The sequence below is a fragment of the Salvia hispanica genome, chromosome 2 (assembly GCF_029641045.1).
Source record: "Salvia hispanica isolate PSC_SH4W2 chromosome 2, Shi_PSC_v1, whole genome shotgun sequence".
Lineage (NCBI taxonomy): Eukaryota > Viridiplantae > Streptophyta > Magnoliopsida > Lamiales > Lamiaceae > Salvia > Salvia hispanica.
The window spans coordinates 55,053,456-55,077,900 of record NC_142693.1 but is presented as its reverse complement, the minus strand read 5'-3'; the positions used below and the strand labels follow the sequence as shown (position 1 = coordinate 55,077,900).

Here is a 24,445-nt window from a genome sequence, read left to right as displayed (position 1 = left end):
TCGATTTTTAGGTTGTAAAAAGCTTATTAGAGCTCACTCAAACATTCCATCGAACATTTGGTGTGCTGTGCAAAAGACAAGTGAAGAATTTTCGTTGAGGCATTTCATCGAACAATTGGTGTGCACTGTGTTTTAACACAACAAACAGCAGCTGCTGAGTCACCTCTCCAGAAACGAACCTCACGACTCAACCACAAACTGAGCCGGCTCTCCGCCGATTGGGTGCCCCGACAAACCCGGCGACCCGCGGAAGTGCTTCGCGCAGCAAAGCTCCATCCGCCCGGGTGAGTTTCATACCAACAAATACACCCGCCCGGGCAGCTTCTTCAAGGCGTGAAGAGTCCAGAGAGGGCTGATTTTATGTCACCCGCCCGGGTGAATTTTCAGCTTTGAAATATACCCGGCCGGGTAAGATTCGGAAGGCGTGAAGAGTCCAGAGAGGGGTGATTTTATGTCACCCGGCCGGGTGAATTTGTAGTTTCGAAATATACCCGGCCGGGTAGAGCAATTCTAACTGCATCTCTGCAGTTTCTTGGGCGGTTGGCTGGGAATAAAAAAAGTAGACGAAGAGAGAGAAAGGAGAAAGACGAATCGGAGTGAGAAAAGGGGTGAGAATTTAGAGTGGATTGATACGTGTTTTGGTTGGTGAAGTTGCAAAAGGAAGAATTCTCCAAAGTCAAAATCATCATCTTCAAGCTCCATGGTTTCAAGGATTTTCATCTCCATTATCTTTGTTCTTAGTTTGATCATGTTAGGCTAAGAATATTGTGTTGCTCCAAACATGTGTTAGACAATGTAATTTTGTGATTTATCCTATGTTCGTTTCTATTTCATACTCGCTTTTACTACTTGTTCTTTGAATTAATCTATCTCTTTAGGTGCATCTTTAGTGATAGTTTTGCAATCTTATTTTAATGCCTCTTTAGCTTGAAATAAGATGGATCAAAGTAGTTTTGGATTATCAATTGGATTCGTTTAGATGACAAATTGATATTGGATGTTGAGCATTTTTGAAATCGTTCTTTGAATCTCGCGCTTTCGTAAGATTTCTAGAATTGTGGAACTTGGTTTTAAGAATCAGTGTTTAGCCATTCTTTTGATCATTTGTGTTTAGCATGTTTAGTGCCTACACTTTAGTTTGCTCTTAATTGCCCCGAATGTTATGATATATAATCGAATATATAAGATAAATCCTCTTGTTGTCTACGATTGTTTGGAGTAACTTTCGTCTCTCTTGTGTAATTTGAAATTTAAACTTTGTCTCTTTTGTTTAAAAATCTTTCTCCAATCAAGAACCTACATTTAAAATGTTTTGTATTTTTAGTGAAGTTAGACAAACTTACCTTCCCTGCGGATCGACACCTTAAATTTCTACACACGAAGCTGTAATCTTGCAGTAAAGTGGTAATATTTGGGTTAATTAATTGAACTTGAGTGCAAAATTATTTTGTCTTGATAGACCTAAAATTACACATCAAGTTTTGGCGCCGTTGCCAGGGAAGGCAATAGGTTGTTTAACTTCTAGTTTGTTAATTTGTGTTTTATTTTATTTGATCTTTCTTTTTATTTTGTAGGTACTTACTTCGTGTTCTTGGGAGTGATAGCCATCTACCACGTCTGGACTTGAAGACGAAGGAGTGTTTATATTAAGTGATATCTTTCTAATTTTTAGTTTAGTGTATACAAAGCACACACATTTTATAAGACTAACCCCGAAGTTGTCGAGATGTCTCGCTTTCGGTAGGAGTAGTATATTTGTGTTGTGTTTGGTTTATTTTCTGTTGTGTAGGTATTCTATAAAATCAAAACAGAAAAACGAAAATCAGTGGATGCAAACCAGATCTAAGGGTACACCGCAATTTTGGTTATTGATATATCATAGAAGAGGACAGAATTCCACTGTGATTGGTACACATCAAGACGTTGAGGGTAGTAGTGATTCAGAAGTTGAGTCTATGGCTGAAGACGACAATAATGTTCCACCACCCATGGGAAGGTTTGGTGACATCCTCAGATCGGGAATTAATCACCCGGGAGAGTTTGCCTATGCACATGATAATGTTAACATCCCACCTCACTACATTAGTTTGGTGAACGGTGGAAATCTTTTCCATGGACGAGATGAAGAAGATCCGATGAGTCATTTGAATGCCTTTTATGAATTGACGAACTCTCATAGACCTCCAAATGTAGAGCATCATCGGATTAAGAGAGCATTAATTCCTTTCTCATTGAGAGAGAAAGCAAGAGAATGGTACGACTCATTACCGGGCTACAACATAGCAACATTTGAGGAGTTGAAATCGAAATTCCTTTTGGAATATAACTCTCCAATGAAGATCGAGAAGTTGAGAGAGGAGATCACTTCATTCCGGCAAAAGTATGATGAGTCATTTGCCGAAGCTTGGAAGAGGTTTACAGATTTGCTAAGGAAATGCCCAAGCCATGGTCTAGCTCCGGGGCATGATCTTTTGAAGTTCTACAAAGGACTCAATAATGAAGGCACGGGATTAGTTACCGCAGGTTCAAGTGGAAACTTAGATGATTTGACTCATGATGAAGTGAGAGCCTTATTTCAGAGATTAGCAAACAATCAGAGGAATTGGCATAATCCAAGAAGAGCGGCTGATAAGGCAGGAGATACATTTGGTGCTACCAAGGATGCAGAGAGAGTGACAGCAATAGAGGCCCAATTGGCGGATATAAGCACTCAAATGTCTTCAATGACAAATGCTGTCAAATCTTTTCAATTGACTCCTCAACCTCAAGCAGTGGCTGTGTTGAAGTGTGGTTTGTGCCAAGGTGGACATCATACTGATCAATGTCCAAGTCTTCAAGGACCACTGGTGGAGGACGTGAATTACATTGGTAACAACCGTCAAGGTTTCAACCAAGGTAATCAATATAGCAATCAACAGATTTGGAGACCTCAACAAGGAAACTGGAATCAAGTTGGTTCTAGCAACACTGCAGGAAATCAATGGAGAAGTAATACCCAACCTCCGGGTTTTGAGAAGAAGTCATCACAAGAAGATCAATTGGGACAGATTTTCTCTTTTATGACTAAAAGTCAAAAGGAGAATGAGAATTTCAGAGATAAAACTGTGGAGAAGTTTGGACAACTCGAGGCTACTATGAGGACTCTTGAGACTCAAATTGGGCAGCTTGCTACATCATCTCATACAAGAATTCCTGCAACTATTCCGAGTGATACTGTGCCCAATCCCAAAGGCAATGAACATTGCAAGGTAGTTACATAGAGAAGTGGTCGTGAGTTGGGTTCGAGACCATTAATGGACGGCCAAGGTACTTCCGGCATCTCACACGCAGGGGCGGATGAGATGTTAGGCTTGCATTCCTCGCACGCAGGGGCGGACGAGGCATGTAAGGGAAGTCCCGAGTTGGTGCATGGGGCCCAACATGGTCAAGAACAGGCTGCATCCGGCAGCAAGGAACATGGTGTAGAATCTGATTCTAGTGGAAAGATTTCAGCAGAAGAGAAAGGAAAGAAGATAGTAGAGATGGAATCAAAGAGAAAGATGATGACAAGTCCGGCACAAGATCCTAAGAGCAAGTTTAACTTTCCAGATCATATTCCTCATATCCACCCAAGAGGAAGAAAAGAGTCCCAAAAGAGAAAAGTTTTGAGTGGATGATGAATGTAATCCGAAAAGTGAATGTGGATGTGTCATTAGTGGACCTCTTCACTAATTTTCCCAAGTTCTCTAAGTTTTTCAAGGATATGATGGCAAACAAGGAGAAACTACAAGATGAGGGGATAGTGGCTTTGAGCATGAATTGCTCACAATTGATTTCAGGAATGATGCCAATGAAGAAGAGGGACCCCGGAAGTTGTGTGATTCCTTGTGAGATTGGCAATACAATCTTCACAAAATGCTTATTGGATCAAGGATCGGGGATCTCACTTATGGCATTGAAAACTGCACGTGCCATTGGACTAGAGGATAGGATGGAGCCTATAGACATTGCTCTACAATTGGCTGATCACTCGATAGTAAAGCCTAGTGGAATAGTAGAGGATGTCTTGGTCAAAGTTGACAAATTCATCATCCCTGTTGACTTTATAGTCTTGGATATGCCCGATGACAAAGAGGTACCAATTCTATTTGGTAGACCATTTCTTGCCACGGGAGATGTGTTGCTTGGAGCTAAAGACAACTCTGTCACATTCAGAATTAATGGTGAGCAAGTGACCATTAATGTGGAGAAGACAATGAAGCACCCTAGTGATGCCAATGCGTGTTTTAGAGTTGATGTCCTCGATAAATGCATATTTGACAAGATGTGTTGCTCATCAAGAATTGAAGGAAGTGTATATGAGAAAGGGAGTTTGGAGAGAGATTTTGGTTCGACAATCAAAGTAAATTTTGATGAAACAGAAGATTATCAAGTTGATCAACCAAATCTGGAAAATGAATGCGTGGTGGATACTTTTGTGGCAGATGTGAGACCTTCAGTTGAAGTACCACCAAAGTTAGAATTGAAGCCCCTCCCGAAAAATTTGAAATATGCCTTCCTTGGTGATGATGAAACTTTACCGGTTGTGGTATCGGCTGAGTTGAATAATGAAGAAGAATCCAAGTTAATAGAGCTACTTAAGTTGCACAAGCAAGCTCTAGGATGGTCTATAGCCGATATCAAAGGAATTAGCCCGACAATATGTATGCATAAAATCTTGATGGAAGATGGAGCTAAGCCGGTAAGAGAGAGACAAAGAAGGTTGAACCCACTTATGCAAGAAGTGGTGGAAAAAGAAGTGAAGAAATTGTTGAAATTTGGGATGATCTATCCTATATCCGATAGCGAGTGGGTTAGCCCGGTGCAATGTGTACCCAAGAAAGGAGGAATAACCGTGACAGTCAATGAAAAGAATGAAGTCTTAGCAACTCGATTGGTGAACTCATGGAGAGTTTGTATGGACTACAGAAGATTGAATAAGGCGACAAGAAAAGATCATTTTCCGTTGCCATTTTTGGATCAGTTGCTTGATAGGATTGCGGGTTATTCTCATTACTGTTTCTTGGATGGATATTCGGGGTATAATCAGATTGCAATTGCCCCGGAAGATCAAGAAAAGACGACATTCACTTGCCCTATTGGAACTTATGCCTTCCGCCGGATGCCGTTTGGTTTGTGCAATGCTCCGGCTACATTTCAACGTTGTATGATGGCAATATTCTCCGACATGAATGAGGATATTATGGAGATCTTCATGGATGATTTCTCCGTGTTTGGCTCATCTTTTGACTGTTGTTTACACAACTTGGGTCGTGTGCTACAAAGATGTGAAGAGTCGAATCTAGTGCTTAATTGGGAGAAATGTCAATTTATGGTGAAGGAAGGTATTGTTTTGGGACACAAGGTGTCGGAGTTGGGATTGGAGATGGATAAGGCTAAGATTGAAGTAATCTCTAAGTTACCTCCTCCAACAAATGTGAAGGGCATCCGTAGTTTTCTTGGTCATGCGGGATTCTACCGAAGATTCATAAAAGATTTTTCAAAAATTGCAAAACCTCTTTGCAATCTACTTGAGAAGGATGCCAAGTTCGTCTTCGATGATAAATGCCTTGAGGCATTTGATTTGCTCAAGAAGAAGCTAGTCGAAGCTCCTATTATTATCACACCTGATTGGTCGAAACCATTTGAGTTGATGTGTGATGCTTCGGACTACGCTGTGGGAGCCGTTTTAGGCCAAAGAAGAGAGAAAGTCCTACATGCCATCTACTATGCTAGCAAGGTACTCAATGATGCCCAATTGAACTACACCACGACGGAGAAGGAAATGTTAGCAGTTGTGTATGCTTTTGAGAAGTTTCGTGCATATTTACTTGGCACGAAGGTGGTAGTGTTCACGGACCATTCAGCTATCAAATATTTGATGAACAAGAAAGATGCAAAACCTCGTTTGGTGAGATGGGTCCTATTATTACAAGAATTTGATGTGGAAATCAAAGATAAAAAGGGGACCGAGAATTTGGTAGCTGATCATCTTTCTAGATTAGAAGGCGTGGAAGAGACGGAAGATGAGAAAAAGAAAAGGATCAATGAAAAATTTCCCGATGAACAAGTGTTTCAAGTGGAGGCTCGGGAAACATATGTGCCGTGGTTTGCTAACTTGGCAAACTACATTGTTACGGGCATTATACCCGAAGGGTTGTCTTCTAACCAAAAGAAGAAATTTTTTAGTGACACCCGTATGTATGTTTGGGAAGATCCATTTCTCTTCCGTATTTGCAGTGATGGAGTCATTCGAAGGTGTGTTGGAGAGCATGAGCACCTTCAGATTTTGTCTGCTTGCCATGATTCTGAGTATGGCGGCCATTTCGGAGCACGTCGAACTGCATTTAAAGTGCTTCAGTCCGGATTCTTTTGGCCATCTATCTTCAAGGATGCAAAATCCTATGTAGAGAGATGTGACAGTTGCCAAAGAACTGGCAATATCTCGTGGAGAAATGAAATGCCAATGAATAATATTCACGAGGTAGAACTCTTTGATGTTTGGGGAATAGACTTCATGGGACCGTTTCCCAAGTCTAATGGGCAACAATACATTCTTGTAGCTGTCGATTATGTCTCTAAGTGGGTAGAGGCAGTGGCCTCGGTAACCAATGATGCCAAAGTTGTGTTGAAGTTCATAAAAAATCATATCTTTAACCGCTTTGGGACACCACGAGCTATAATCAGTGATGGAGGAAGTCATTTTTGCAACAAGCTATTCGAAAACCTCCTAGGAAAATATGGTGTCCAACACAAGGTTGCTACCCCTTATCATCCTTAAACTAGTGGCCAAGTTGAAGTCTCCAATCGAGAGATAAAGCGGGTGCTTGAGAAAGTTGTAAAGCCGTCTCGGAAGGATTGGGCTCAAAAGCTAGATGATGCTTTGTGGGCATATCGAACGGCATATAAGACCCCGATTGGAACTTCTCCATACAAGTTGGTGTTTGGAAAAGCTTGTCATTTGCCGGTGGAACTTGAGCATAAAGCTTATTGGGCTTTGCAAAAGCTTAATTTGGACTATGATGCTGCAGCAGAGAAGAGAATGTTTGACATGAATGAAATGGATGAGTTTAGGCTTTGTGCATATGAGAGTGTTGATCTCTACAAGGAGCGTGCTAAAAAGATACATGATGCAGCCGTTAAGCCTCGTCATTTCCATGAAGGACAGTTGGTCCTATTGTACAACTCTCGGCTGAAACTCTTTCCGGGCAAGCTCAAGTCAAGATGGTGGGGTCCTTATGTGGTGCACAAGGTGTATCCCTATGGTGCTGTTGATATTCGAGATCAGAAAAATGACAATCTTTGGAAGGTGAATGGCCAACGCTTGAAGGCATATGTTGGAGGTGAAAGTGGTATGGAAGCAAGAGAAGTGGCTGCACTAGTGGAACCGAAAGTGTAGATCAAGGATGAAGAAAGTCGAGCCAACGACTATAAACAAAGGCGCTAATTGGGAGGCAACTCAAGTTTTATTTTTCTTTTATTTTTATTATCATATGTTGGAGGTTTTGTTTGCTCAATTCTTTCCTCTAACATTTATTTTGAATTGAGTGTTTCTTTTTGTGTGTTTTATCTTTTGTTTCTTGTGTGTAGGAGCAACATGGAGATAGGACTCATATTGGAGCTTGTTAGGAAGCACACTTGCAAAGCAATATACACCCACCCTCCCACCCGAATGCACTATGGATATCATGCCAAGTTTGGGGGAGTCTTCTTTTCCCTTTACTTTTTATGTTCTTTTTGCTTGCATTGAGGACAATGAAGTATTCAAGTTTGGGGGGGGGGGTTGAATGAGTTTGAATGAGTTTCTATGCATGAAGCATGTTTGTGGGGTGTATTATTTGCTAAATGTGTTTTTGAATCAATGTAATTGACGGGTGCATGCTTTATCTTCGGCTTTCTGGTTGGGAAATCTTGCTTGATTTTACTTGATCTTTGAAGCTCAGGATGGATGGAATTTGTGCATTGATTTATTTGAAAGAGCATTTTGTGATTACAACTGATTTCTTGAGTTGAGGAGAGTATGAAAGTCACATGTCTTTTGGAAATTATCTTGGATCGATTTGCTTTATTGAGTTACGTGCTTGCATTCATGTGTGTCAATGATAGGGGAAGATAAGGCATTAGGATGAACTCCATGGCCAAATGATCACATGCCTAGTCCAACATATGATCCCCTAGAAGCCACTTTGAGCGTAATCTCTATTGTTTTGTGCAAACACTTAGCCAATCACTTAGCTACTAAAATAAGCCTCATTTTAGCCTCGTCATTGATCCTTGCTACTTTTTGAGTGCTAAATACAAGTCTTGTGCTTTGTTGATTGAGTTGTGAGTGTTGGGTGGTGTTCTATAAAAGTGTAGAGATTTTGAGACTCGATGTAATGTATAATTGAGAATGAAGTTCTTAGTAGAAATGAAAAAGACGGCCTCCAAAAATTGCAAAAGTCGAGGTCTTTCGAAAAAAAAAAAGAAAAAAAAAGAGTTTGATGAAATAAAGATAGAGCTTCTATTTTTTTTTAAGATGTAATTTTGTCTTGAATGATCTCAAGTTTGGGGGAGTGAATATTTGGTTGTAAAGTCTTGTTAGTTGATTCTTTGGAAGGAAGTTGTAGGAGGGAAGAATTTGGCACTCAAATGTGTAGTTTTTTGAGCTCACTATCCATATTTATCCTACCTCATCCTTAGCCCCATTACAACCTATAATTAAGACCTTGGACCTTATTGTTGATACATTGTGGATGTTTTGTAAATAGCTTAGTAGAGTTGAAGAAGTTTGATTTGAAATCCGCGAGTCTATGTGATAAGTAATGCTTGACGAGTCAACGATGACGGTTTGAGTTGTAAGATCTTATGCTTGAACTTACTTTGAAGTGCACCTTGACTTGAAGTTCGAAGTGGATGGGTGAGTGTTCTTGATAGTGGGAAATCTTGATTGGAAAATGTTGGGGGTTTAGTATTTGTCATTCATGTCTTTACTTGATTCTTTGTGATGAAAACTTTTGAAATAAATTTTATGTGTTAAACTTTGTTGAGTTATTGTGCTTGAAATTAATCTTGCTCGAGGACAAGCAAAAGCTCAAGTTTGGGGGTATTTGATGCGAAGCATATTTTCTATATTATTCCCCTTAGTGCTTTACATTTTTATGTAATTATGACTCATCAAATTATTGTTTTCATCGATTTTTAGGTTGTAAAAAGCTTATTAGAGCTCACTCAAACATTCCATCGAACATTTGGTGTGCTGTGCAAAAGACAAGTGAAGAATTTTCGTTGAGGCATTTCATCGAACAATTGGTGTGCACTGTGTTTTAACACAACAAACAGCAGCTGCTGAGTCACCTCTCCAGAAACGAACCTCACGACTCAACCACAAACTGAGCCGGCTCTCCGCCGATTGGGTGCCCCGACAAACCCGGCGACCCGCGGAAGTGCTTCGCGCAGCAAAGCTCCACCCGCCCGGGTGAGTTTCATACCAACAAATACACCCGCCCGGGCAGCTTCTTCAAGGCGTGAAGAGTCCAGAGAGGGCTGATTTTATGTCACCCGCCCGGGTGAATTTTCAGCTTTGAAATATACCCGGCCGGGTAAGATTCGGAAGGCGTGAAGAGTCCAGAGAGGGGTGATTTTATGTCACCCGGCCGGGTGAATTTGTAGTTTCGAAATATACCCGGCCGGGTAGAGCAATTCTAACTGCATCTCTGCAGTTTCTTGGGCGGTTGGCTGGGAATAAAAAAAGTAGACGAAGAGAGAGAAAGGAGAAAGACGAATCGGAGTGAGAAAAGGGGTGAGAATTTAGAGTGGATTGATACGTGTTTTGGTTGGTGAAGTTGCAAAAGGAAGAATTCTCCAAAGTCAAAATCATCATCTTCAAGCTCCATGGTTTCAAGGATTTTCATCTCCATTATCTTTGTTCTTAGTTTGATCATGTTAGGCTAAGAATATTGTGTTGCTCCAAACATGTGTTAGACAATGTAATTTTGTGATTTATCCTATGTTCGTTTCTATTTCATACTCGCTTTTACTACTTGTTCTTTGAATTAATCTATCTCTTTAGGTGCATCTTTAGTGATAGTTTTGCAATCTTATTTTAATGCCTCTTTAGCTTGAAATAAGATGGATCAAAGTAGTTTTGGATTATCAATTGGATTCGTTTAGATGACAAATTGATATTGGATGTTGAGCATTTTTGAAATCGTTCTTTGAATCTCGCGCTTTCGTAAGATTTCTAGAATTGTGGAACTTGGTTTTAAGAATCAGTGTTTAGCCATTCTTTTGATCATTTGTGTTTAGCATGTTTAGTGCCTACACTTTAGTTTGCTCTTAATTGCCCCGAATGTTATGATATAGAATCGAATATATAAGATAAATCCTCTTGTTGTCTACGATTGTTTGGAGTAACTTTCGTCTCTCTTGTGTAATTTGAAATTTAAACTTTGTCTCTTTTGTTTAAAAATCTTTCTCCAATCAAGAACCTACATTTAAAATGTTTTGTATTTTTAGTGAAGTTAGACAAACTTACCTTCCCTGCGGATCGACACCTTAAATTTCTACACACGAAGCTGTAATCTTGCAGTAAAGTGGTAATATTTGGGTTAATTAATTGAACTTGAGTGCAAAATTATTTTGTTTTGATAGACCTAAAATTACACATCACTTTACGGGGCTCATCCAGGCCCAACCCAAAGCAACCTGGCTCTGATACCACTTGTTAGGACCGTCGACTGCAACATTAGTTTGATATTGTCCGCATTGGGTCAAGCCCGCACGGATATGTTTTTGGGTCGCTCCCAAAAGGCCTCAAACTAATTGGGGTTGGACAGGAATTATATACACCTTCCAACTTCCCTCACTCATCCGATGTGGGATGGGTTTGTAACCCAACAAACCTCCCCTCAAACCGAGACTACATCGGGAACGCAGTCGACACGAACATGGGTCGTTCCAGCCCTGGCCCCTAGGTCATTCAGGGCCCGACTCTAACCTGAGTCTTTCAGGGCCTGACCCTTACGGGGCTCATCCAGGCCCAACCCAAAGCAACCTGGCTCTAATACCATTTGTTAGAACCGTCGACTGCAACATTAGTTTGATATTGTCCGCTTTGGTTCAAGCCCGCACGGATTTGTTTTTGGGTCACTCCCAAAAGGCCTCAAACTAATTGGGGTTGGACAGGAATTATATACACCTTCCAACTTCCCTCACTCATCCGATGTGGGATGGGTTTGTAACCCAACAATATGAGACATTGATTCCGCTGCATTGATTAATTCCCCCTATTGTTCGAATATTTCTTTTATGGTTTTGAGTTAATATAATCATAAAGTCCTTTTGAATTGATTTTTGTCGTTGTTTCCCCATCCCTTATTTCTTCCTTGCTTTTAACACTTCCCAATCATGATTCAACCATGGTTTACTATCTTTAGTATGGCGGTTGCGACACATCTGAAATTTGATACTGTTTAGACCGCGCTATTACCATGCACCACGTAAATTTTTCTCATGCGCTAGTAATGACGTGGATTTCGTTAATACTACTTCAATTATTTTTTCTTTATCTCTTATACTTTATCAATTTTCAATAAAGCTAATGACAGTCGCCCAAAGTCTCTATTTTGGATGACATTAGGAATATCTAACAAATTAAAAAAGTTACAATTATTAATACAAGGCTTCAAAGTAAAAATGTGGTCAAGTTCAGTTTGTTTTACAATGTATTCAATTTGTAGAAAACATGTTGATTTTCATTAGTAAAATTCGCTCCCCTTTTATTATCTCTATTTTCTTAATTTTATCCATTTACTGCAAAAGTAAATATTGGGCGCATGAATTATACGCCCTTTGTCCCCAAAAAGCATGAACTTTAGGTTCAGTATGGATTATTTTAGTAACCAAGAGGAAAAGTAAGAGAGAGACAGAGAAAGAAAGGGTAGTGGAAATAATGTTAGTAGAGAATGAGGTCCACATTATTATAATGGTATAAGTGTTAATGGTGATGACAACCCGTAATCGCAACGACCCAATAGCAAGAGCGGAGCTCTAAGTTGTAAATAAAATAATGTGTAGGGGTAGTATGTTATTTGAAATTTTCAAAATTGGAAAGTTCATACTCTTTGGGGACGGATGAAAAAGGAAATAGTTAATATTCTTTTGAAGACGGAGGGAGTATTAGTATGTCCTACACAATTTACGAAATTCAACTTTTCACTCGCATTACAAATAACTTACTATCTTTTAGGGACATAAAAACTGAGACACAATTACCAGCGTTTGGAAACTTTTTAAAATAACCATATAATTTAAGATGCAAAAGAAAGTATCCCTAAGTTGATAGCATATCATTTTAATCTTTTTGCTTTTAGGACGTTTCTATTTGTGTCTCCTAAAAACCATTTATGAAACGTTGGTGGTAAAATTAGTTATACTCCCTCCGTTCCATAGTAATATGGAGACGTTTCTTGTCACACCTCCACACTTATGACTTATAAACCTACTATAAAATAAATTCAAAGTTTAATTTAAATAATCCACACATCAAGTAAATAAAACACACATTATAAAATTATGAATACCTACATTTATCAAGTACATATTTCAAAACATTCTAAACCGTAGTGGGACCCTTTCACCACTCTATATACTACACGTTTATCTACATGCAAAAATGATGAGGAGGAGAAGGTTGCCAAAACGCGTCAGCCGCCGAACCTGATGATACGTGCAGTTCCTACGACCCACGTCAACCAAAAAGCTTTACTGATATCTTAATTCTGAAAAATAATAGTGGTTTATATGAGCCACAACTCAGTGTATATGAATCTTACCTTTAATTCCATATCCCAAAATATCGCACATATTCTTCAACCGATATATATAGCAATAACCCATAAATAATAAAAACAAATTCATATGCATATGCACATGTCACTTTGTTCAGCTTATTATTCTGTGACAAATCAAGCCTGGTATCTGCCCGAGATTCCATTGTATATGACCCGAAGGTCCCATTGCCATTGTATATATATGACCCGTAGGTCCATTGCCATTGTATAATATGACCCGAAGGTCCCATTGCCATTGTATATATATGACCCGTAGGTCCATTGCCATTGTATAATATGACCCGGAGGTCCCATTGCCATTGTATACATATATATGACCCGAAGGTCCATTGCCATTGTATATATATGACCCATAGGTCCATTGCCATTGATATCAGACCCAGTGCATGACTGTCACAAATCCTCTTTAATCCAATGATTCAGATAATTCTAAAACCATGTGGGAGCATATTAATTACATCAATTAAATATCAATCTCATATTCTACCATTGATATCAAATAACACATAATCATATCGGAGTCACATCATATAATCCAATTATTCACATTATGTAAATACCAAGCAAAGAAGCACATAAAACATATGAAATTAAAAGTGTGATTTATACACACCTGATTAAGATAGATAATCTGGTAGGGTATTGGTTCCTGTTTCTTGATCTATAGCCCTTGATCCTATATAATACGTACATATTTAATTTAATAAAACTATTTGCATATATATAATATCTACTGTATTATTGAAAAAAAATGTAAATATTTATCATGTACAAATATACAACTATAACTATAGTTAAACATAATCTGATCTTATAAATATATATATATATATATATATATATATATATATATATATATAGGGGTGCACTATGGTGCCGCCATAGTTAAAATAAAATCATACCACCAATATAGTCCGTTAGATCTCATCTATGGACGCCTAGGATTAAGTTTCGTGAAAAAACACGGGTTTGCAGTCTACTGTATTAGATATTGCAGTCGTGGTAAACTGCAATATTGTTGTGGTAAGACTGCAATATTCAATGGACAGCACTGCAATCTGGTAACGTAAAATTAGAAATTTCCTATTTTACCCCTCCGTGTTTTTACACGTGGCAGCATGACAAGCACACGATTTTCAGATCCAATAACCTAAAATGGTGGTATGGTGTTACAATAAAGAGCGTTGTCATCTTAGTACATCCCTATATATATATATATATATAAATATAGTCGTACATATATACATATATATGAAAAAAGAATATTAACTTATTATATCAATATATATGTACACATACATGTTGCATAAACGTACAGATTCTATTAACATGTCTTATATTACTATTTAATTATGGATAAGATTAGCCATTTAGCTTACCACACGTGTTAAAAAAAATCATTACATATTTTAGTTTACTAATTAGATCCATTCACGACGAGTATTTTATGAACCTTAGGCAAAGAAATATCATTTAATATTATTATTCAAAGATCAAGCTAATAGAGTGTATATATATATTTAGGGATCTAAGTAACCTTCAAACTACTAATTTTTAATAAGTACATATGTGGCTAAACAAAAATTGAATAAGTATCACCTTCAAAATATTAGATTGTTAACCTTGAGAAGAAGTTTATCCCTCCTTTTTTTTCTCGTTTCTCCCTTCTTCTTTTTTTTCAAGAACTCTACTATTTCAAATAATACCTCTTGTAACCGACTTAATAATAAAAGATTTAATATTCCAAACTTTCTTTAAAAAAAAAGCAAGTACACTAATCACCAAGGGAAGCTAACGTGAGACATGTTTCTAACTACGTGTCACTATTAGGAAATTATCTTTTATTTCCAATCATATTTGTCAAGGTGTTTCACTAATTTTATATTTCTATGCATTATGCTTATTTTCATACACTATCTAATGAAATTAGATAATTACGTGCATACTTTGTAGTCAAGTGGAAGTGCAGTCAAGTGGAAGTGCAGTGATGTATGCAGCTGAGGCATCCTAACAGACCGATAGATTTGAACTTTGTTCCTATATGACTTGATTAATTTGATCAGGCACTCGCCATCTATTTTCATTGTTCAAATCTTTGACAACACGAAAAACCATTGTTCAACTCTTTGACAATATAAAAAAACCAAATTCATTTTGCCAAAACTAGTATGTAATACATATATATATATATATATATACTATATTTTATATAACATATTTATATCATTTATACTACTAAACTTGATATAAAATAAACTTGTCCTATAATAATAATAATAAAAACATGCAATTATGTAAAATGATGCATGTTTTGGGTTAGGGATATCACAATTCTTCATCCCTTTAAGAATTTTGTCCGCAAAATTCACTTCTTTCTAAGTTAATATACCCAAAGAAACTGCTAACCAATAAATAGATGTGGATAGTCCTTTCTCATCTTTTCTTCAGTTTCCCAAGTCGATTCTTCGACCCCGTGATTTTTCCAAATAACTTTAACCATTGGAATAGCTTTTCTTTGCAGTTGTTTGATCTGACGGTCCACTATATTAACAAGTTCTTCTATATAACTCAAATTCTCATATCAGGATCTTTCAGAACATGTGAGGGATCAGATCGATAAAGTCGAAGCATACTAACGTGGAAAACATTATGAATCTGCTCTAACTCTGGTGGTAGTGCTAACTTGTATGCCAATGGTCCAACTCTTTCGACAATATCATACGGCCCAATATAACGCAACTTACCTTTTTGCCCGAAGCGCATGACTCCTTTCCATGGTGAAACTCGCAGAAACACTTTATCCCCCCCACTTTATATTCCATCTCTTTCCGATGCTTATCATAATAACTCTTCTGTCTGTCTTGTGTTGCCTTCAACCTACTTTTAATGACGTCAATCTTGGAAAGAGTCTCTTGAACAATCTCTGGTCCCTCTAGGATCTCCAAGCCTTCCCTGTCCCAATATACTAGACTTCTACATTTCCTGCCATATAATGCTTCATATGTTGCTATTCCTATACTGCTTTGAAATTGATTATTATAAGCAAAATCCATCAGCGGAATATACTTATCCCATGAGCCCAGAAATTCAATAACACACGCACGAAGCATTTCTTCCAACGTCTGTATAGTTCTCTCTGATTGACCATCTGTCTAAGGATGAAAAGCAGTACTAAAATGTAAGCGAGTTCCCATAGCTGTCTGAAACATTTTCCAAAATCGAGAAGTAAATCGTGGATCTCTATCAGACACAATAGAAACTGGAATACCACGCAAACGTACCACTTTCTTCACATACATTTCAGCTAACTGATCTAACGAACAACCCCATCGTATAGGTAAAAAGTGTGCTGATTTAGTCAGCCTATCTACAATAATCCAAATAGCATCATTTCCCTTTTGTGTTCTTGGTAACCCTATAACAAAATCCATCGTAATGCGTTCCCATTTCCAGACCGGAATCGTTAAAGGTTTCAATAAACCTACTGGTGCTTGATGTTCTGCCTTAACCTGTTGACACGTTAGGCACTTTGAAATAAACTCTGCCACCTCTTTCTTCATCTTCGGCCACCAATAATGTTGTCTCATATTATGATACATTTTTGTCACAACTTTGCACTTCCACCTTAGGACTCCCCATGGCATTGTAGATGGACAAGATATGGTATTTGGTGCCCATGCGGAGGGTAAGCTCTCCCCTTGAAACATCAATCAATGCTTTCCCCGTCGCTAAGAATGGCCGACCAAGGATAAGCGGCACATTCCTATCTTCTTCCATGTCAAGCATGAAAAAATCAACGGGAAATATAAAGTCATTTACCCGCACTAACACATCTTCTATGATCCCTTCAGGATAGGTGACGGATCTATCAGCCATTTGGAGCGTGATTCTAGTTGGCTTGAGAGTGCCGATTTTCATCTTCCTAAAGAAGGATAGGGGCATCAAGTTGATGCTCGCCCCAAAATCACAAAGTGCCTTCGTGTGTTTGTCGTCACCAATGGCACATGATATGTTGAAACTTCCACGGTCCTTAAGCTTTGCCGACAATTTCTTCTGGATTATGGCACTACAATTCTCCGACATGCTCACTGTTTCGTAGTTTACCCACTTTTTCTTCTTGGAGATCACGTCTTTTAGGAACCTTGCATACATAGGCATTTGTTGAAGAGCCTCTACTAGTGGGATATTCACATTCACCTTCCTAAAGATGTCCAACAATTTCTCAAATTTCTCATCCACAACCTTCTTCTTGATTCGGCTAGGGAACGGTATCTTAGGAGTATATGGCTCCAATCGAGGTGGTTCAGGTTGTTTCTTCTCTTTCTCAACAACATTATCCTCTGCAGTCTCTTCATCCACCTATTTTTCCACTTCATCGGGTTGAATGGTCGCACAGATGGCTTTGCAATCCTTGCAGTCTTTGGGATTGACAATGGTATGTGAGGGAAACTGGCCCGGTTGATGTTGAATACCCACAGCCTGTGAAATCTGGCTCATCTGAGTATCGATGCTCTTCATGTGAATACTCAAGCTCTGCACATCTGTCTCTACCTGCTTCAGTCTCTTATCAGAATTGGCCATAATTTCCCCTGTCTGCTTCATAAACGTCATCAAGACATCTCCAAGCACATTATTCTTCGGCTCAATGACTTGTCCATTCGACACTTGAAACCCCGGAGGTGGCTATAGGGCATTGTTAGGATTCCCATAAGACAAGTTGGGATGTGCTCTATTCCCAAAGTTGTTAAAGTTACCACCCCCTTGATTGTGGCCGTTGTTGTTGTTGAAATTCTGATTGTTGCCGCATTGATGCACGTAATTCACCGCTTCACTTTCAAGCCCGGTTGGCTCTGATTCCATATAGCCAAACTTAGTAGTCAGGAAATCCAGCTGCTTGGACATCATGTCCATCTTGTCAACATCCGATGCGGACGCCACCCTGTAGGCTTTGCTTCTCTCATTCTTCCACCCATCATCGTTGGAGGCCACCCTCTCAATCACCTCTAATGCATCGTCTTCTCCCAACTTAAGGAGTGACCCCCGTGCGCTCATATTCAACTCGCGTATTGCCTCCGGAGTGGCTCCCCTGTAGAAAGTTACAACCTGTTGCCCTGGGCTTAACCCGTGGTTGGGGCATCTCTTCATCAGGTATTTGAATCTCTTCCATGCCTCGTGAATATTCTCCTGAGGATGCATTGCATAAGAGATGACTTCAGCTTGACGCTTGAGTGCCTCGCTCGGTGGGTAGTATTTATCCAAGAAGAGCTCAACCATTGCATCCCAAGTTTCGACTGAGTTGGGATCCATGCTATCGTACCAATCCCTAGAATCATCCTTCAATGAAAAAGGGAACAGTCTGAGGCGAATCTGATCATCGGAGACCCCATTAGCCTTCACCGTGTTGCTGATTTGTATGAACTTGGTCAAATGCTTGTTGGCATCTTCCGAAACTGTTCCACCAAATGCATGTGCTTCTGCCCTGTTTATCAATCCCGACTTTAACTCAAAGCTGTTGGCCGCAATCCCGGCATTATTGATTGGTGGATTAGCAACTCGTCTATATGCATACAGATTCTGCACGGGCTGAACTGGTGGTCTCGCGTTCCGCTCATTCAACTGCCTCTGCATGTTGGCCATTTGATCTCGGAGTTGACGAATAACTGGATCCTCATTGTTGTTCTCATTGTTCTCCATTAGGATTGGAGAATTATGCTCGTACTGTATAGGTGTTGGAGGTGGAGAAGGAATAGGTACTGGAGTTCTCTGAACGGGGGATGGTGGACGCCTATGACCCGGTGAAGATACGCGGATCCTCTGGTTCAACCTCCTCTGGGCGTTCCTCCTCCTGTTGGATGCTTCGATCTCGGGATCGATGGGTTCTAAAGGTGGACCATTAGAACGAGTGTGCATACAACCCGAGAAAAGAAACACCAAGATTAGAGAACTCAAAAAAATAAAATAAAAATGAAAATGAAAATAAAGCAAATAAAATCTAGACTAGTAACCTTAATTATTATCACGATATTAAGCTCTAACGACACAAAATAGTCCCCGGCAACGGCGCCAAAAACATGACTCAACTTATTTTAACACAAGTGATACCCAAGTGTACGGGGCTGGTGTAGCAATTAGCAAGCAAGAGTATCGTATCCCACAGAGACTAATTTGTATCAACTTAAGTACCACGAACAAATATTGACTACTATCTAGAGAATCGGGAAATGTTTGGTTTTGTTCTAACACTACGAAAAGCATATAATGAACAAATAAATAAATAAAAGCAAGTAAACACGTAGTCAAAAGATAATATGGAGAAAATTGTAGAACTCAAGGATCCGATGCACAATTCCAAGTTCTTATCCAATCAAATTTCCTTACCTTTTGATGTCTCTAGAGTTACTAAGTCGACCACAATTATAGATTAAACCCCCTCCCGAGGTGAGAAACCTGTAGATTAGGTGCTAAGATTGAAGTCCCCTTCTAATCCTAAAACCCCTAACTCCCAAAAGCTCGATTAGGTCAAAGACCTCACTCAAAACCTCAACTCTCCCGAGTTTTATTGCATTAAGGTGTGAATTATTCTTATTTCTAGATTAATTATTTCATCTCCCGATTAATCTAATTAATCCTACACAATCAAGTGGCGATCAAGCAATTGAAAGGAATAAGCCCAAGAATAATCAAATAACTAAAAGAGCAAGGTAAGAACAAAATTAATTGGATAAAAACTATGAAATCAATGCATCATCACCAAGAATTCTACAAAATAGGGTTTAGCAACTCATGTTCTTCATAAAAACCATGTTCAAAACAAAAGATTCTATGAAATACATGGAGAAAAGATTAAGATACTCCTGTGAGAATGAATCTATGGATTGGCAACTTCAATCTTCCGATGATTGGAAGTCTTTAATCTTCAATTCCCTCTCTCAAAGGTGTTCTTGGGGGTGTGTGTGAGTGTTGGAGGCGGTAAGTGTAGAATCCTCTTTAACCCTAGGCGTTTTCCCTTTAATCTCCCATAAAAAATCGCGTTTTTGGCAAAAGAATACTCCAAAATAGCGTACCCGGCCGGGTGGTCATTTTCGACCCCTTTCTGGCCATTTTCGCGCAGAATTACAGTACCCGGCCGGGTGAATTTACAGTGTAATAATTCACCCGGCCGCGTGTAAGCTTCTGGATAGCGCAGTGCTCTTGTAACGGCCTTAACTTCTTCTACTGAACTCCGATTGAGGCGTGCAAGATACCCACGCGAAGCTCTTTCAAAGACGAAGAGAATGATATGTATTATGGGCTGATTGGACTTCAAAATCTCAAGTAAATATTGTCTCAAAGCAAGGCTGCTGCACATCCACATATTTTGTACCTTTTTCTATACATTCTTAACAAAATGGTCAACATACCAACATAATAGAGAAGTAGATATAAACATGTCCAATAATAGACAAAATATGATCAAATTCATACATAACCACCCTCTAAAACCATGTAAAATCCAATTATGTCAACTCCCCCAAACTTAAATAATTGCTAGTCCTCGAGTAATGAAGAAAAAGAACTAAAAGAAGACTTGGATTTAAAGGGGTTTAGACATCATCACTGTTTCAAAGAGTATGGAATAAAAGAGCATATCAAAATACAAATTATATTAAGTCAAGCCGTTGAGTGCACTTTTACTACTAACTTGTATATCACCTTGGATTCGTGCTTCTCTCAAGATATGTGTGTGTGTATCTCACTCTCAAAAGTGTATGTATAGAAATAATACTCTCAAATCAAAATACAAGTAGTGTTTACCATAGGCTTGTTCCAAATCAAACATCTCCTCTACTAGAATGTGAATGTGAATCTAAAATCAGAAAGAACTTTATTAAGGTTGTAATGTGGCTTTTTGGACGGTAGGGAACATTTTGGCTAAAGTGGCTGAAAAGTAAGAGAAGCCCAAGTACTCGCATAATACAAATCCCAACAAAAGACCATTTTCCATAACAAATCTCAGATAAGTAAGACTTTGTCGAACTTCTTCCTCCCATCCGGTCCCCACTTATTTAGAAACCCAACCAATAACTCTTCTAGACTTTGTCTAGCTTATACCTCCACAAATTTATTGTTTTTTTTTTCTTGTTCCTCTAGACTTCGTCTAGCTTATACCTCCATTATTATTATTTTTTACAACGCCCCATATGTGCTTCCAAGTTTGTAGGCTTATCACTCTTGACGGTGACTTAACAATTATTTGACAGACGTGACACTTTTTAGGCTAGGAGGGCTAACTAGGGATTAAGACAAAAATATATACACTTGTGAAGGGGAGAACAAAGAATGCCTAACGTCATCTCCTAAATTCACATTCACTATGTTGATTTCATATGATTAGGAGCAAGTTCTAGAAACAACAACAAGCATATGATAAAATCACACAAAAAAAGAAGTTTTGGCTCAAATCTCACTCGGGTAATAGCATGAATCAAGGCAAACAAGCAATTCGTTACTTATGCACCTATTACTCAAACTCTTAAGTCAAAAACCATGATAGCTTAAAAGATGGATTAAGTTTTTATCATTAACAACTAGTCTTTATCCCAAGAAAATCAAAATTCAATTCCACAACAACCAAAACCAAAACAACTCACAGAGGTCTAAAGCAAAACAAATCTACCCTAAAACATAAATAAAAGCAACAAAAGATAACTAATCAATTTGAAACAAAAATAAAGTAGTAAAATACCTCATAAGGCTCACTATCCACCATATCACCCCCCAAACTTATTCAAGGCTATGCAAAGAATAAGTTTGAAAAGTTGGTGGAGAAGGGAGACTTATATGATAGGCAAACTAAAGCAAAAATAATCTGAAAGTTACCTACTAGGGGTTACCTCCCCTATAGTGCCTTTGGTTATCGTCGTTGGCTCGACGTCTTCATACAGCTTTCATCATTTCACTCCCATATCAATGGGATTGTTGGCTTCTTCTTCGTGTTCAACCAGGTACATTCTTGCCAACAACCTCTTCTTCCACCAAGTCTTCTTCACCATGTTATCATTTGATTTGAGCTCTACTTTCGGTGTGATCGATATTCTTGCTTCCTTTTCCTTTGCCTTCTTGGGCTCTCTTTGTCTTCCTTTGCAGTGAATTGATCCACCACATGGGCCAAATAGACACTGTGGTAAGGAAATATTCTCGACCTTGGGCTTTACCATTTGATCCTTCTGAACCTGTACAACGGGCACAACTTTGCACTCTTTCTTCATAGTAAGCTCTTCCACCTTATGACTCCCCATGGCATTGTAGATGGAGAAGATATGGTGTTTGGTGCCCATGCGGAGGGTAAGCTCTCCCCTTGAAACATCAATCAATGCTTTCCCCGTCGCTAAGAATGGCTGACCAAGGATAAGCGGCACATTCCTATCTTCTTCCATGTCAAGCACGGCAAAATCAACGGGAAATATAAAGTCATTTACCCGCACTAACACATCTTCTATGATCCCTTCAGGATAGGTGACGGATCTATCGGCCATTTGGAGCGTGATTCTAGTCGGCTTGAGAGTGCCGATTTTCATCTTCCTAAAGAAGGATAGGGGCATCAAGTTGATGCTCGCCCCCAAATCACAAAGTGCCTTCATGTGTTTGTCGTCACCAATGGCACATGATATGTTGAAACTTCCAGGGTCCTTAAGCTTTGCCGACAATTTCTTCTGGATTATGGCACTACAATTCTCCGACATGCTCACTGTTTCGTAGTTTACCCACTTTTTCTTCTTGGAGATCACGTCTTTTAGGAACCTTGCATACATAGGCATTTGTTGAAGAGCCTCTACTAGTGGGATATCCACATTCACCTTCCTAAAGATGTTCAACAATTTCTCAAATTTCTCATCCACAACCTTCTTCTTGATTCGGCTAGGGAACGGTATCTTAGGAGTATATGGCTCCAATCGAGGTGGTTCAGGTTGTTTCTTCTCTTTCTCAACAACATTATCCTCTGCAGTCTCTTCATCCACCTCTTTTTCCACTTCATCGGGTTGAATGGTCGCACAGATGGCTTTGCAATCCTTGCAGTCTTTGGGATTGACAATGGTATGTGAGGGAAACTGGCCCGGTTGATGTTGAATACCCACAGCCTGTGAAATCTGGCTCATCTGAGTATCGATGCTCTTCATGTGAATACTCAAGCTCTGCACATCTGTCTCTACCTGCTTCAGTCTCTTATCAGAATTGGCCATAATTTCCCCTGTCTGCTTCATAAACGTCATCAAGACATCTCCAAGCTCATTCTTCTTCGGCTCAATGACTTGTCCATTCGACACTTGAAACCCCGGAGGTGGCTATAGGGCATTGTTAGGATTCCCATAAGACAAGTTGGGATGTGCTCTATTCCCAAAGTTGTTGAAGTTACCACCCCCTTGATTGTGGCCGTTGTTGTTGTTGAAATTCTGATTGTTGCCGCATTGATGCACGTAATTCACCGCTTCACTTTCAAGCCCGGTTGGCTCTGATTCCATATAGCCAAACTTAGTAGTCAGGAAATCCAGCTGCTTGGACATCATGTCCATCTTGTCAACATCCGATGCGGACGCCACCCTGTAGGCTTTGCTTCTCTCATTCTTCCACCCATCATCGTTGGAGGCCACCCTCTCAATCACCTCTAATGCATCGTCTTCTCCCAACTTAAGGAGTGACCCCCGTGCGCTCATATTCAACTCGCGTATTGCCTCCGGAGTGGCTCCCCTGTAGAAAGTTACAACCTGTTGCCCTGGGCTTAACCCGTGGTTGGGGCATCTCTTCATCAGGTATTTGAATCTCTTCCATGCCTCGTGAATATTCTCCTGAGGATGCATTGCATAAGAGATGACTTCAGCTTGGCGCTTGAGTGCCTCGCTCGGTGGGTAGTATTTATCCAAGAAGAGCTCAACCATTGCATCCCAAGTTTCGACTGAGTTGGGATCCATGCTATCGTACCAATCCCTAGAATCATCCTTCAATGAAAAAGGGAACAGTCTGAGGCGAATCTGATCATCGGAGACCCCATTAGCCTTCACCGTGTTGCTGATTTGTATGAACTTGGTCAAATGCTTGTTGGCATCTTCCGAAACTGTTCCACCAAATGCATGTGCTTCTGCCCTGTTTATCAATCCCGACTTTAACTCAAAGCTGTTGGCCGCAATCCCGGCATTATTGATTGGTGGATTAGCAACTCGTCTATATGCATACAGATTCTGCACGGGCTGAACTGGTGGTCTCGCGTTCCGCTCATTCAACTGCCTCTGCATGTTGGCCATTTGATCTCGGAGTTGACGAATAACTGGATCCTCATTGTTGTTCTCATTGTTCTCCATTAGGATTGGAGAATTATGCTCGTACTGTATAGGTGTTGGAGGTGGAGAAGGAATAGGTACTGGAGTTCTCTGAACGGGGGATGGTGGACGCCTATGACCCGGTGAAGATACGCGGATCCTCTGGTTCAACCTCCTCTGGGCGTTCCTCCTCCTGTTGGATGCTTCGATCTCGGGATCGATGGGTTCTAAAGGTGGACCATTAGAACGAGTGTGCATACAACCCGAGAAAAGAAACACCAAGATTAGAGAACTCAAAAAAAT

At 39.6% G+C, this 24,445-nt stretch overlaps 1 non-coding gene and 3 pseudogenes across 1 annotated transcript; 1 reads left to right on the top strand and 3 right to left on the bottom strand.

Annotated features, from left to right (window-relative positions):
- The first annotated feature begins 1,829 nt into the window (after nucleotides 1-1,829).
- Nucleotides 1,830-7,417, top strand: LOC148932676 (uncharacterized; annotated as a pseudogene).
- Nucleotides 2,346-2,452, bottom strand: LOC148932677 (small nucleolar RNA R71). The gene has a single exon (XR_016136092.1). It is a non-coding gene; the product is annotated as a small nucleolar RNA R71 (small nucleolar RNA).
- A 9,162-nt stretch (nucleotides 7,418-16,579) lies between the features above and the next one.
- LOC148932675 (uncharacterized) lies at nucleotides 16,580-17,462 on the bottom strand (annotated as a pseudogene).
- Nucleotides 17,463-22,218: 4,756 nt separating this feature from the next.
- On the bottom strand, nucleotides 22,219-23,101 carry LOC148932674 (uncharacterized; annotated as a pseudogene).
- Between the last annotated feature and the right edge of the window lie 1,344 nt (nucleotides 23,102-24,445).